Source organism: Bidens hawaiensis, unplaced genomic scaffold (assembly GCF_021521415.1).
Source record: "Bidens hawaiensis isolate Kalapana, Puna unplaced genomic scaffold, B.hawaiensis_p1.1 tig00020921_1, whole genome shotgun sequence".
In the NCBI taxonomy this organism is placed as follows: Eukaryota; Viridiplantae; Streptophyta; class Magnoliopsida; order Asterales; family Asteraceae; genus Bidens; species Bidens hawaiensis.
In genome coordinates this window covers 117,691-131,744 of record NW_027493231.1, presented here as the reverse complement: position 1 = coordinate 131,744, position 14,054 = coordinate 117,691, and the positions used below count along the sequence as shown (strand labels likewise).

At 35.2% G+C, this 14,054-nt stretch overlaps 1 pseudogene; it reads left to right on the top strand.

The window, feature by feature from the left end:
• The first annotated feature begins 5,753 nt into the window (after positions 1 to 5,753).
• Positions 5,754 to 11,642, top strand: LOC143562242 (putative F-box/FBD/LRR-repeat protein At1g78760; annotated as a pseudogene).
• Positions 11,643 to 14,054: the final 2,412 nt, after the last annotated feature.

Genomic DNA, 14,054 nt, shown 5'->3' with positions numbered 1-14,054 from the left:
TGTTCGAATGTCGATGGCTCTATCGTTACATAGGATATAGGCCTGATTACACGATAACCAGTCCATACCCAAAACTACATCAAAACCTGCCAATGTCATAGGTAACAACCGTACAGGTATGACGTGATTGGCTAAAGAAATTGTGGCATTATCTAAAGCCTCAGTTATTCTACTTATATTACAATCAGCTGTCTCGACTTCATAATGTTTATCTAATTTAACTAAGGGTTCATTTAATAGACTACAAAACTTATAATCTATAAAACTTTGGTTTGCACCCGAGTCAAATAGAATTCTAGCATAAATATTATTTGTAGGAAACGTACCGGTGATCACGTCCGGTATATCAGCTGCTTTCTGGGGGTCTAGCATAAAGACACGAGCGTTTCCTATCTTGGCATCGGTCTTTACACCGTTGCCACTTGCACCAACCGTCACTGCCGTTGGCTTCTTCTTTGGACACTCAGTACTATAGTGTCCCTTCTCGCCACACTCAAAACATACCTCGGTCTTCTTTCTACAATCTGCTTCCGAGTGTCCTGGTTTCTTGCAAAATCCACATATAACAATGTTAGTTGGTCGAAGACATCTGCCGAAATGTCTTCTTCCGCATGACTTGCAAATGGGGCGACTATACACAAACCCCCCTTCTCTTTTCTTTTCCGTCTGTTTCACCTTTTCACCCATACTCGTTTTTCCATCATCCTTCTTCTTCTCATCTCGGTTCCTTAACATCCCGTCCATCAAATATCTGGCCAACTCCATAGCAGATTCCGTCGAAGACGGCATATGTGAACGAACTAAATCACGGATCTCGATTGGTAGTCCGTAAATGTATCGTGTCACCTTGTTGATTTCAGGAGTGACCAGATGAGGTACAATTCTACAATACTCAAGGAACTTGGTGTTGTATTCGTTGAGATTGGTTCCTACAACTTTATGGTTCCACAGCTTGGTTTGAATCTGATCCATTTCGTTGATCGGATAGAATTTCTTCAAGACCATAGCCTTGAACGTTTCCCAATCCAAATTATATAGATTCTCTCTACCCTTGATTCCTATCAGGGTATTCCACCATTCCAACGCCTCCCCCTTGAACATCTGAGAGGTGTATTGAACTTTCTCACTCTCCGTACACTTGCTAATCAATACAATTGATTCCATTTCCTTCAGCCATCGGAGGGTATGTATTACTCCTTTATCCCCGTGAAATTCTTTGGGGTTATATACCTTAAACACCTTGAAAACACAATCTTCGTGTATTTTGAGTTTCTTTGTTTTCTCACGGAGGTCGTTTTCAGCAGTAGAGCTTGCATCACTTGTTTCTTTCTTTTTCTCGGTTTCCTTTTTCTTATCTTCTTTCTTTTCCGACTCTTTCTTAGATTCTTTCTTTGATTCTTTCTTGGATTCTCTTTTTGAAGTAGTGGTTTCACTTCTACTTTGACTTGCTCTCTTATTAGAATGTGAGGCAGTACGGCTAGGATCATTTTTCAAGATTTCATAAATTGGACCTACCGCCTCTTTTATCAAATCGCGGATACCAAGCACATAATTTTGTGGTATGGCTTGTATATTTTCCGCAGTTGCTTTTTCTTGCATGATTTCTTCAATTGTCTTTCCTTTATTGTTGTTTATTTGTGTTTCTTGGTTACTGTTTGCTTTAGACATGCTGTTACATGAATAAAACAAAATTTTAGGGAAAGACACACCTTATATTACATTATTTATGTTACATGAAAGAAACATAACAATTACATTGATACATAACACGATCTCTAATCCTTAATCCATTTCTTAACAAGATTTTTCATCTTGTCACATTTCTTAACTATTTTCCTTCCCATTTTCTTCTTGTTCACAACCTCGTTCCTCAGCTCATCCATCACCGAGTTTGGCGGGTTAGGATTTCCCGTTGGTGCGGATGCAGCTGGAAAGAGATATGCATTTTCTTGTGGATAGAGATGCGGATTAGCAACGTATGCATGCATTTCTTCATCTGGGATATTAGTGGTATAAAATCCCTCGATAAGATTTGCCTCCTCGCGAATCTCCTTAGCTTGTTGTGAGATCGAAGGCCTTGGTCCTAAGTATGGAGGGAAGTAAGGATTCTCGTTCTCTTCTTCCTCTTCGGGATCCTCCTCTTATTCAGGATCCTCCTCCGATTCATAAGGATTTTTGATTGATGATGAGTTAAATCTCTTTTTGTATGGCATGCTAACCCTCATTTTTGGTTTGTGACTGGGTTCTGTAGTTGCTGGTGGGGTCTCATATTGATAGTTCAATGGTGGTGATCCAAATTGCCATCTTTGATCATAGTGACAATTCATCCAGCTTGATGATTCAGATTCAGTTTCCTGTTTGATCTTGCTTTGCACTTCCTGTTCCTCGGAAGGATGGTAAGTCGGAATTTCGGATGGATAATACTGGGGAATATTGTCGGTGGTGTCGTCAGAAATCTCTATTGGCATTTGCTGACTTCCTGGGAGATACACGGGTTGTCTCCCATAAGGCATCACTGGATTGATTGGTTGATTGTGATTGAAAAAACTAGTGTAGTAGCTATTGCTACTTTCCATGTCTGATGGTTCAAGATTGATTGTCGGTTTGGATCGAATGGCTACTCGGTGTCTACGACCAAAGTAGTTAATTTAAGACATATTCACTTTTAGTTAGATTAGGGATAGGAGGTTTACCAATCCTATCTTATCCCTACGAACAATAATAATGATCATAATAATGGTTAAAGCCTAGGTACTAATGTTTAATACCTAATTCGCTGAAACCTATGGCTCTGATACCAACCTGTCACATCCCGACTTAGGGCCTAGGCGTGTGACTACTATTTGGTACCTGTTTTGTAAATATATCAGAGTTTATGAGTTAATTTTAGCGAAAGACTTTAGGTTGAATATAATTAATATTAATTTACATTGAAAATTCACTCGGGAATTAAATACCCGAGTATCAGTTTACAAAACATATGTTTCATATTACAATGATTTTAGTTATAAAAAACGGAGTCATCTTGTACGCGCTTCTATATTCATATAGACTCCAATCCTTGCTAATGCTACTTATGCTTCATTAACTGCAATGGGTTGGAAAAATACGTCAGCTATATGCTAGTGAACACGTATGACTCAATAAAACATTTTGAATGACGATTACAATACAAATGTAGTTTTCTTAACAATCTCAGCGGATGTATTTCTACTTCCGGTATATGTACCACTGCCCTACACACACAACGGTATTCCCCGAGCCAAACGACCCTAACTGGTCATGACCGTTTAAGCTCGCGGCTTCATTGCCTTTTTGATTGATTGATTGAGCTTTAATAGTTATGTTTGGATCCAGACACATGCGTATTCGGTCTGAGTTGATATTATTCTCTACTTTGTATTATAACGTTTTAGAGATTTCATTATCTCATGTAGACATTGATTGACTCGTTAAGACAAACACCTGTTCGTCTTATTGAGTATAAATATGTTTTGGCTGATTAAAAAGGTTGACGTATTCACCTGTACCGTCGGTGTTGGAAAACCTTGTCTGATTGATTGATTGATTGTGAATGATACTTAACCTATACACAAATAGGTTCGTATGAATGTTTTGAATGATGTTAAACTATGATTGTAAACTTAACCTTGAAATCGTTTATCTTTGATTGTGAATGAAAACGGTTAGTTTATGTGACGTTTGATATAGCATGCTTTGGCCTAATAGGTTCAACACGTTGGTAAGTTTCTCCAGGTAAGTAAACGGGTTCCTCGGTTGATTGGGATTTATACGAATTACTTTTTCTTAGGCAAGAAACTTACTACTAGTGATATCCCCCTTCCAGTTACTACATGCCGTCAAAATATATCTTTTGTTTAACATTACTTCATCATGAAGTAACGTTGTATAAAAAACTTGATTGTGAATGATTTGTAAAATACGATCAAGGTTAAAGGCCATAGTCTCGATTGATAATCTAAGCTATAATTCAAATAACTTAAACGTAAACCCTACCTTAATGCGGATACTTAGATTGATAATAAGAAAAAGGCAGGATCTTGATCTACTCGCTTAAGTGATTGCTACTTGATTATAACTTCGTTTCTTGCACGAAATACGAGAAAACAACACGTCGTCTTGTTACGGCAATGGGGCACGCTTTCCAATGCTATGTGTGTGTAAATAGAGGTGTGTTTGGGATGAAATGAACTCATGCCCGTCATCCCCCTTTTATAGCCGAAATTGGACCCCGTCGTGGTACGCGACCGGTTTTTTGGGACCCGTCGCGTACCGCGTCGCCGCAATATTGCGCCGCCTTATGTGGTTGTGACACGTGGCCTGTCATATTGCGCCACGTGTTGACACGGTATTAAACACGTGTCCGGTGACTCACCAAGCCCGTCGCGCTACGCGATGGGTTGAGTGTTACCCCGTCGCGTACCGCGATGGGACAACATTTTCAGAATTTACACTTTTGGTCCCTATACTTTGTAAGTTAGTATATTTAGGCTTAAATTAAAGAGGGTAAAAGACGCGGTGTTGCATTAAAAGGGCATGAAAGTACTTGGACATCAAGGTCAAGATAAGAAGACTTTAGTAGGTAAAATGTGAAAACCGCTTGACAAGTTAAATACACATTTGCAACAAACCAACACATCTTATTTGCTTTTTAAATGCATCACAATGGTCGGACCCAGGTTCCAATATTTTCATTTTTGTTTTTTTGAGTGTTTTTAACAATTGCCGGTAACTGGGGATTTTTGTTCCATAGGTGATACATGCCAAAATTTATAGCATCATGTTTAAGAACACTTTGTATGTCTATAGATTAATTCTTAAATAAGTTGGAAGCATTCAATTTCTCTTTTTTTCACCAAGCTTACGACGTCGGAGTTTCGAACACACCCATCATAAATTGAATCTCTTAAGATTAATCAACTATCGTGTTTTGTATATAACAACATATACAAAGATCTTACTCTTCTAATAAAGTAAAATAATGAGGTTTAACTGTTAACCATAAATTCGATTATAGCCTAATTTTCCTTCATAATCTTCTATGCTCTCATCTCATACATCATAGCTATCGATGGGCCACGTGTCAAAACCATTTTGGCAATTGAGTTATAAAATCGTCAATTTTCCCTCATAATCTTATAATATTTTATTTCATTCATCCTAGCTATCTATGGGTCACAGGTCAAAACCATTTTGGCAACTGGGTTATAATATAGCCAGAAAAATCTTTTTTGTATGGTCGATTTGTTCATTCGGTGTGTCCGGTTTTTTCCATTACACACTATATGTTGTATTATCCAGTGTAACTAGCAGACGTAGTCTAGAATTGAAAATATTGGATGACGATGAATACTTGTAATAAAACAACAAATGTAATCCAAATGGTTGGAGACTTGGGTTCTCCACTGAAGACCCAAGCTCTTGAGTCACTTTTGGTGGATTATGACTATAAAGAATTTCTGCTAGGCCTTGCAAGATTGTCAGTTTGTATTACGAGTCCACTTGGTTTTCGTCCCGTAGGTGTAAATGAAGGAATAGTTCTAAAACTTAAAAATTAAATAGGGTTAGGGCCTAAAAGTTTATATATAACGGGCTGGGTCTAATTAAAAACAAAAAATCTTATATATATTATACGTACGTGTACCAATTAGCATCAATCGATCCCTAAACCCTAAAGTTATATTTATAATAACCCAGCCTGCATGCCTACGCTGTGAATCGCATCAGTAATAATGGAAGACGATGATAGAGATATAATTAGCAGGTTACCAGATTGCTTACTTGCTGAAATCCTTTCTCGTTTACCCAAAACAAGATACGCCGTTCAAACATGTGTTCTCTCCAAACGATGGAAACATATTTGGACTTATGTTCCCAATCTCGTTTTCGAACATTATATTTATTTAGGAGTGAGCCCCGGTTTCTTTTCTTTCGTGGAAAAAACCCTAACACAACGCGGTGAATCGAAGATCAAGGAATTCAAAGTGGACTGCCGCTACGATTATCGGTTTGAATCCCTGGTCGAAAATTGGATCCATTATGCTATCCGTTGTAACGCTGAAAAGTTTACTTTGGATTTATCGAATTTTGAATCTGAAGCTGTTGCATTCCCGTTGGGTCAGTTATTTTTAACCAATTCATGTTTTACAGATCTGACATTGGGTGGTTGTTCTTTTAATTCCACAGGGGCGATTAGTTGGAAAAACCTTAGGCGTTTGTCTATTTCGGATGTGAAGTTAGATGAAGATCATTTGATTGAAAATATATTATCAGGTAGTCCTGTGTTGGAAACTTTAGAGTTGTTCTATTTCATTGATTACAGGCGGCTCAATATCACCTCTAAGAGTGTTAAAAACTTGGTGATCGATGGATACGCAACTAATCATTATCATAAAGATATTATTTGTCGAAATCAATGCTCCGAATATTTTGTCACTAACAATTCAATGTGGACTGTCATTGGGGATGATTTTGTTACTAGACGTGTCATCTTTAGTTGAAGCTCACTTAGATTATACCAAGTATTTGGGGAGTTGTCCGAGTTACGATGATGTAGAAGGTGAGGAAGAGACACTTAAAGGACTCATACTCAGCCTTCTCCATGTCAAGGAACTTAAAATTGGGATGTATTGTTTATCTGTAAGCTTACTTTTCTTTTGGTTATTTATAAAAGAACTAAATAATATTTACATTTACATTTGTTCTCATATTATTCTTTTTGGTGTAGATTCTTGGTCATTTGGAAGCTCAAGGTTTAATTTCTCCAACGAACTTGACACGTGACTCATATTATTTTTAAGTGGCTGCCATGATTCTGCATATATATATGTAATCGTTGTTGGTCAATCATCATATTCTGAATCCTTTCTCAGATTTCCATTGTAATTTCGTGTTTGTGTTCTTTAAGTTTCAACCTTTTTAGTTTTTACGATGTTTTATTGAGCCTAACTACAACTAAAATTGCAGGCAGTGACAACGAAAAGAAAAGTGGATGATCAACCTTCTCAAGCTTAGCTGTGTAATAAGTTTAACTTATTTTGATCATAGCTGATGTTTTTTTCCTCTCAAACATAATTAGTACTTTTTTAAAACAGTCTTTCAACTTATATTGACCTATCTATTTTTCGTTTGCCAAAGGGTTTGAAGCACATGTATCAGTGTGCATAGTAGATATGTTCCTCACTATAAGTGGTTGAGGGTTATAATCTAACGGTGGATGTTGGTGCATACCGTAGATTTACATTATTAAAAAGATGGGTTTATTTCGCGTTTAGTTTATGATTTTATTTTATGAAATAGTAAAGTTTTGAGTTTCGGCGTCGGTACGAGACCGGTATTTCCCGAATTTTACCTTCAATACCGTTCGGGTCCCGTACCGGTACCAAGAATTCACGATTTTCGGTAGGGGTGTTCATCGGATCGGATAACGGATTATTCGGTTTATTCGGTTCGGGTTATTCGGATTTGAAAATTTGGACCCTATCCGAAATTCAATCCGATCCGAATTAGGAATATTCATATCCGATCCGAAACTATCCGAATTCAATTCGGATCGGATTCGGATGATATCCGAATAATCAGAAATTATCCGAATAATCCGAAATAAACCTAAAAAATTTTCTAATTTTTTTGTTCCTAACATTTAATAGTTTAGAATCACAATAAACATACAAACCGAAAAATACGAATTACTCTTAACACAAATTTAAAGTTCAAACTTCAAATAATAGTCTAATAAATATATAAACCGGAAAATATTACTAAAAACATGTTTTGTGAACAATCCGAATTTTTTAAAATTCCATATCCGAATCCGATCCGAATCCGAATTAGTTATTCGAATATTCGGATTAATCCGATCCGAATAAGAATTCGGATCGGTTTATTTGGGTTTCGATTTCGGTTCGGATTTCGGTTTTTTTTGGATTTCGGATTTCTTGAACACCCCTAATTTTCGGTACCGGTACTGGGTACCTTTAAGCCCTAAGAATCGTTATGATCAAAACACTTTGTTTATTCTAATTTGTATATTCTTTCTTCTTCAAAGATACATGTCGGAGGGGAAAATTTTGGATGGAGACTAACATGACAAAAACTTAAAAAAACAACTCGATAACAAAACTAAAAGTATATTTACGACTTTGAGATATCAAAACAACTTGAATAGTATTAGTTAGCAGGGAAACACCAAATAATACTCTCTCATTAAACTACTCAAGACCTCGTTATTCTTGTAGTTTGATGCACTACAAATCTTGTTAAGTATGATTTAATATGTGATGTTAAAAAGGCGTGAAAGTACACTTGTATATCAAGGTTAGGTAACTAACATGTGAAAACCGACAAGTTAAATACACATTTGTCAACAAACCAACATTTCTTGTTTGCTTTTTAAATGCATCACAATGGTCGGACCCTGGTTCCAATATTTTCATTTTCATTTTTGAGTTTTATTAACAATTGCATGTAAATGGGGATTTTGTTCCATAGGTGATACCAAAATTTATAGCATCATGTTTAAGAACACTTTGTATGTCGATAGATTAATTTTAAATCTAAGATGAGCAATAGTTTAATTTTTTTATGTACTCTCAAATCTCAACTTGTGCTAAAAGGTTTCGTGTCGTCCAGCTTTTATTTGATGTTCTTTATAGGGTTTACATGTCGTATGCGAAAAACAACTAAACCTTGGTATATGTGGTAAGTAACAATCGAAGATGAGTTTGAATTTTAACCAATAGTACGTCTACACATTCTAAAATGGATTTTACATATTTCCCCTTTCTAACGCAATCAATTACATATTAATTCAGACATAAAGTTTAATTACATATTTCTCTTTCTGTGCCACATTACTCATTTACCCATTTCAATTCATGACCAAACTATGTCTTCTTCTTTGTTCAACCTTGAGAACCAAACGAATGCAGCTTTTCTTCTTTTGTTTCCAAGTTCTTCTGTTCTTTGTTCGATTATGGGTTACGGGTTTTCGATTCTTTTGTATATTTCCTTTGTTTCTTGTTGTGTGTTCCTCTATGTTTTTGCATCCAAGGTTTTTTATGGATTGCTTAAGTAAGCAAGTAAAAACGTGTTTCTATATGTATTTACTATTAGGCTTGGTCGATTAGTTCGAATTTGGAAATTTAAAGGTTTCGGAAGTATTCGATTTCTCTTTTTTTTTCGTCAAGCTTACGTCATCGGAGCTCTAAACACACCCATCATAAATTGAATCTCTCAAGATTAATTAGCTATCTGGGTTTGTACGTAACAACATATACAAAGATCTTACTCTTCTAGTAAAGTAAAATAATGAGGTTTAGGTGCCATACATATTCAATTATAGCCTAATTTTCCTTCCTAATCTTCTAAACTATCATATAATACATCCTAGCTATCCATGGACCACGTGTCAAAACCATTTTGGCAATTGAGTTATAAAATTGTCAATGTTCCCTCATAATCTTCTAATCTTTCATTTCATTCATCATAGCTATTCATGGGTTATAGGTCAAAATCATTTTGGCAACTGGGTTATAATATAGTCAAAAAGTTAAAATTAAAATATGAATTGAAAATCAAACAAGTAGAAATATGAAAGTTAAAAAGTAGAAAATAACCAAGAAAAATCTTTTTTGTATGGTTGGTTTGTTCATTCGATGTCCTGTTTTTCCCATGCACACTATATGTTGTATTATCCAGAGTGACTAGCAGACGTAGTCTAAAATTGTTAGTATTGGATGACGATGATAATACTTGTAATAAAATAACAAATGTAATCCAAGTGGTTGGAGACTTGGGTTCCCCACTGAAGACCCAAGTTCTTGAGTCACTTTTGATTGATTATAATGACAATAAAGAAATTCTGCTAGGCCTTACAAGATTGTCTTGAATCCCGAGCCTACCTGGTTTTCGTACAATAGGCCGTGTAGGTACTATAAATGACCGAATATTTCTAAAACCCAAAAATTAAATAGGGCTGGGCCTAAATTTTTATAAATAACGGGTTGTGCCTAATTAGGAACATAAAATCTTATACGTTCATCAACCCTCAAACCCTAAAATTATATTTATAATAACCCAGCCTGCCTGCATGCTTATGTTGTGAATCGCATCAATCAGTAAAGATGGAAGACGATGATAGAGATAGAATTAGTAGGTTACCAGATTGCTTACTTGCTGAAATATTTTCTCGTTAACCCAAAACAGTATACGCCGTTAGAACATGTGTTCTCTCCAAACGATGGAAACATATTTGGACTTATGTTCCCAATCTCGTTTTCCTAGACGATACTCGTTTAGGAGCGAGCCCCGGTTTCTTTTCTTTCGTGAACAAAACCCTAACACAACGCCCCCAATCCAAGATCAAGGAATTCAAAGCGGACTGCTGCTAAGATTGTCGGTTTGAATCTCAGGTTGAAAATTGGATCCATTATGCTATCCGTTGTAACGTTGAAAAGCTTAATTTGGATTTATTGGATTTTGGATCTAAACCTGTTTCATTCCCGTTGGGTCAGTTATTTTTCATCAATTCATGTTTTACAGATCTGACATTGGGTGGTTGTTCTTTTAATCCCACTGGGGCGATTAGTTGGAAAAACCTTAGGCGTTTGTCCATTTCGTGGGTGAAATTAGATGATATTTTGATTGAAAATATATTATCAGGTAGTCCGGTGTTGGAAACTCTAAAGTTGTTTTATTGCTTTGATTACACGCGGCTCAATATCACCTCAAAGAGTGTTAAGAACTTGGTGATCGCTGGATACGCATCTAGTCATCGTCAAAAAGATATTATTGTTGAAATCAATGCTCCTAATATTTTGTCACTAACAATTCAACATGGACCGGAATTGGGGAAGCTTTTGATTCTAGACGTGTCTTCTTTAGTTGAAGCTTGCTCAGATTATACCAAGTATTTGGGGAGTCGTCCAAGTTACTATGATGAAGAAGTTGAAGAAGAGGTAAAGGACTCATACTCAACCTTCTCCATGTCAAGGAACTCAAAATTGGGATGGATTGTTTATTTTGAAGCTTACTTTTTCTTTTGGTTATTTATAAAAGAAGTAAATAATATTTACATTTGTTCTCATGTATATATATATTTTTTTGTGTAGATTCTTGATCGTTTGGAAGCTCAAGGTTTTATTTCTCCACTGAACTTGACACGTGTATACTCATACTCATGAGGTTAGTTGATTAATGCTACTATTGAATTTTTAAGTGGCTGCCATGATTCTGCATATATGTAATCGATCGTTGTTGGTCAATCATGATATTCTGAATCCTCTCTCAGATTTCCATTGTAATTTCGTGTTTGGGTTCTTTTAGAGTTTTAACCTTTTTAGTTTTTACGATGTTTTATTGAGCCTAACTACAACTAAAATTGCAGGGAGTGATCAAGAAAAGTGGATGATCAATCTTCTCAAGCTTAGCTGTGTAATAAGTTTAATTTATTTTGATCATAGCTGATGTTTTTTTTTTCTCTCAAACAGAATAAATACTTTTTTAAAACCGTCTTTCAACTCACATTGACCTATCTATTTTTCTTTTGTCAAATGGCTTGAAGCGCATGTATTAGTGTGTATAATAAATGTGTTCCTCAATAAGTAGTTGAAGGTTATAGTCCAATGGGCGTTGGTGTGGATTTACATTATTAAAAGAAAATTGGTCTATTTCGCGTTTTGTTTAAGAATTTTATTTTATGAAATAGTGATTCATAATAGATTATGGATACGTTTGTATACCTAGATCTTTTAAATAATGAGATCGTAAAAAAACTAAACACTAAAAATATTGTAGAATTTAGGTCATTTTTTAATGTTTTATTATTCTATATATTCAATTACTGTATAATATGTTAAGCTGGTATGAATATGAATAATTATCTTATGTCAAAAGCAAATATAGGAGACTTTAATTTACACACAATAGAAGCGGTACATTGTATACAAATTCAAATTTGTACTTTATTGTTAGTTTTGGTGTTGAATGACTATTAAAAATTTAAAACTTACGATTCACAAAACGTTTAAACTTTCATATTATAGTGTTGTGATTAGTTGGTAATTATATCGGCCTTAAGACTAAGGTTGCAAAACTCAATGAAACTATTTCTAGCATGTCTAGTTAACACGGGTTAAGGCTACCTCTTAACCATTAAGACTTAATTCGGTTACATCTTAACCATTAAGAGGTTATGAACCACTAAGAGGTAGCCTCTTAACGACTAAAGAGGTTACCAAACAACCTCTAATAGAAAACGATGGTCTTGTTCCATAACAACACCGGTCATCAATATCATATGTAATTACGTACACGAACAACCTTATAGTCAGCTTCCTACATTATATCAACTTAAACCCATAACATGATCAATGATATATTAGGAAATGTGAAGTGTTTGTGTGCATAGAAAATTATCATTCACTCAACTAAGATATATTTCATATACATTACAATATGATGTCTAAAAATATAGTGATGGGCATATATTCATAAAATCTTATATAGTTTAGTTATACTAGACAGTGTGGGTGTTCTTCGGGTTATTTGTTCGGGTTTTGGGTTGTTCGAGTTTGAGCTCAAAGCTAATTGAACCAAGAACCGACCCAAATAAGGTCGGGTTGTTTGGGTTTCGGGTATAATGGGTCGGGTTTCGGGTCTAACAAAAAAAACATTCATCTTTAACAAGATCATAAATAAAATCATAATTCAAACCTTCATAAAAACATAATCAAGTCAATTTCAACATACAACCATATTTAATTATAACAAAATCCAAAACCTTCATAATACCAAAACTTAATACAAATAAAATGTTTGAAACATAAAATTTGATAAGTATTATGGGAACTTAAAAAAATAACAGCACTAGGAATCATTGATCAGACTAGATTAAACAAAAAGATTTAAAGTGATACCTTGAAATAGATATGAATGAACCAAGTTGAGTGTAGTTAAGGTAGAAGTGTTTCACTGCTTTGTGTAATTCTATGTGACGTGTGATTGTGGATTTTGAAATGAAAAGAACCACAAAGTAATACTTAAAAACAATAGAGATTTTAGGGTTTTGAAATATTGAATTGTAACCTGAATGAATAGAGCATGTCTCAACTAAAATATTAATGTGTACACATGCAACGGCTAAGAGTTTGAGAGCATGAGACCTTTGGTTACTCTAGGGTTCTAAAACATTAGAACCAAGTATTTGAGTTGTTCGGGTCAATCTGATTTTGGATATTTTAACCCAAATACCAATCCGAATATTTATTCTCGGGTCCAGGTTAACAGTTTATTCTGGTCTGGTACATTCTGGTCGGGTTATTCGGGTCTCGGGTTGCTTCGATTCATGTTTGGTATTCGGGTACTGTTAAAAAACACACCCCTACTAGACAGACCATAAAACCTAAAAGCGTATTTATGAATGTTGACACATTAGTGATGATAAAAAGAGGGCAAAATTGTTCAGTTATGCACCATTAATAAATTCTTCATTGATAGAGTAATGTGTAACTTTAATCAAATGCACCCACAATAACTTGAATCTTGAGTGTAGGTTTGATCAGCTTTGAGAATTATTGATCTTACTCGTATTTGCATTTTTTTTTCTTTTTTTCATAATTCCTGATAAAAAAACTAGAACCACAACCTCCTCTCATGGATAAATAGAAAATGATTGGCTTTGTGTTGATGTTAGTTGGTTTTTGCTAGGTAAGTAGGGCAATTAGTTTGTCGAATTTAATCAACCACTCTAAACTAACTTTCGCGGTTTTAGGTTGGAATAGTTAGGTTTTTGTAGTTTATGTCAAAACGAATGAAGATGCAGCTATGGGAGTGAACGATAAAACCGAAGGTAATAACTAATTTTCAATTAATTCGGTTTTCAGTTAATTTTGGTTTAGTTTTCGGTTAACGGTTCAGGTATTCCTTACACATAAATGTAGGTTGTTGGGGAGTAGAGAAAGAAGGAAGAATACCTGTGTTTTCCAGAACACTATTGTGTCATTCGTTTTTCTATGACATTGTTAACAGAGGAG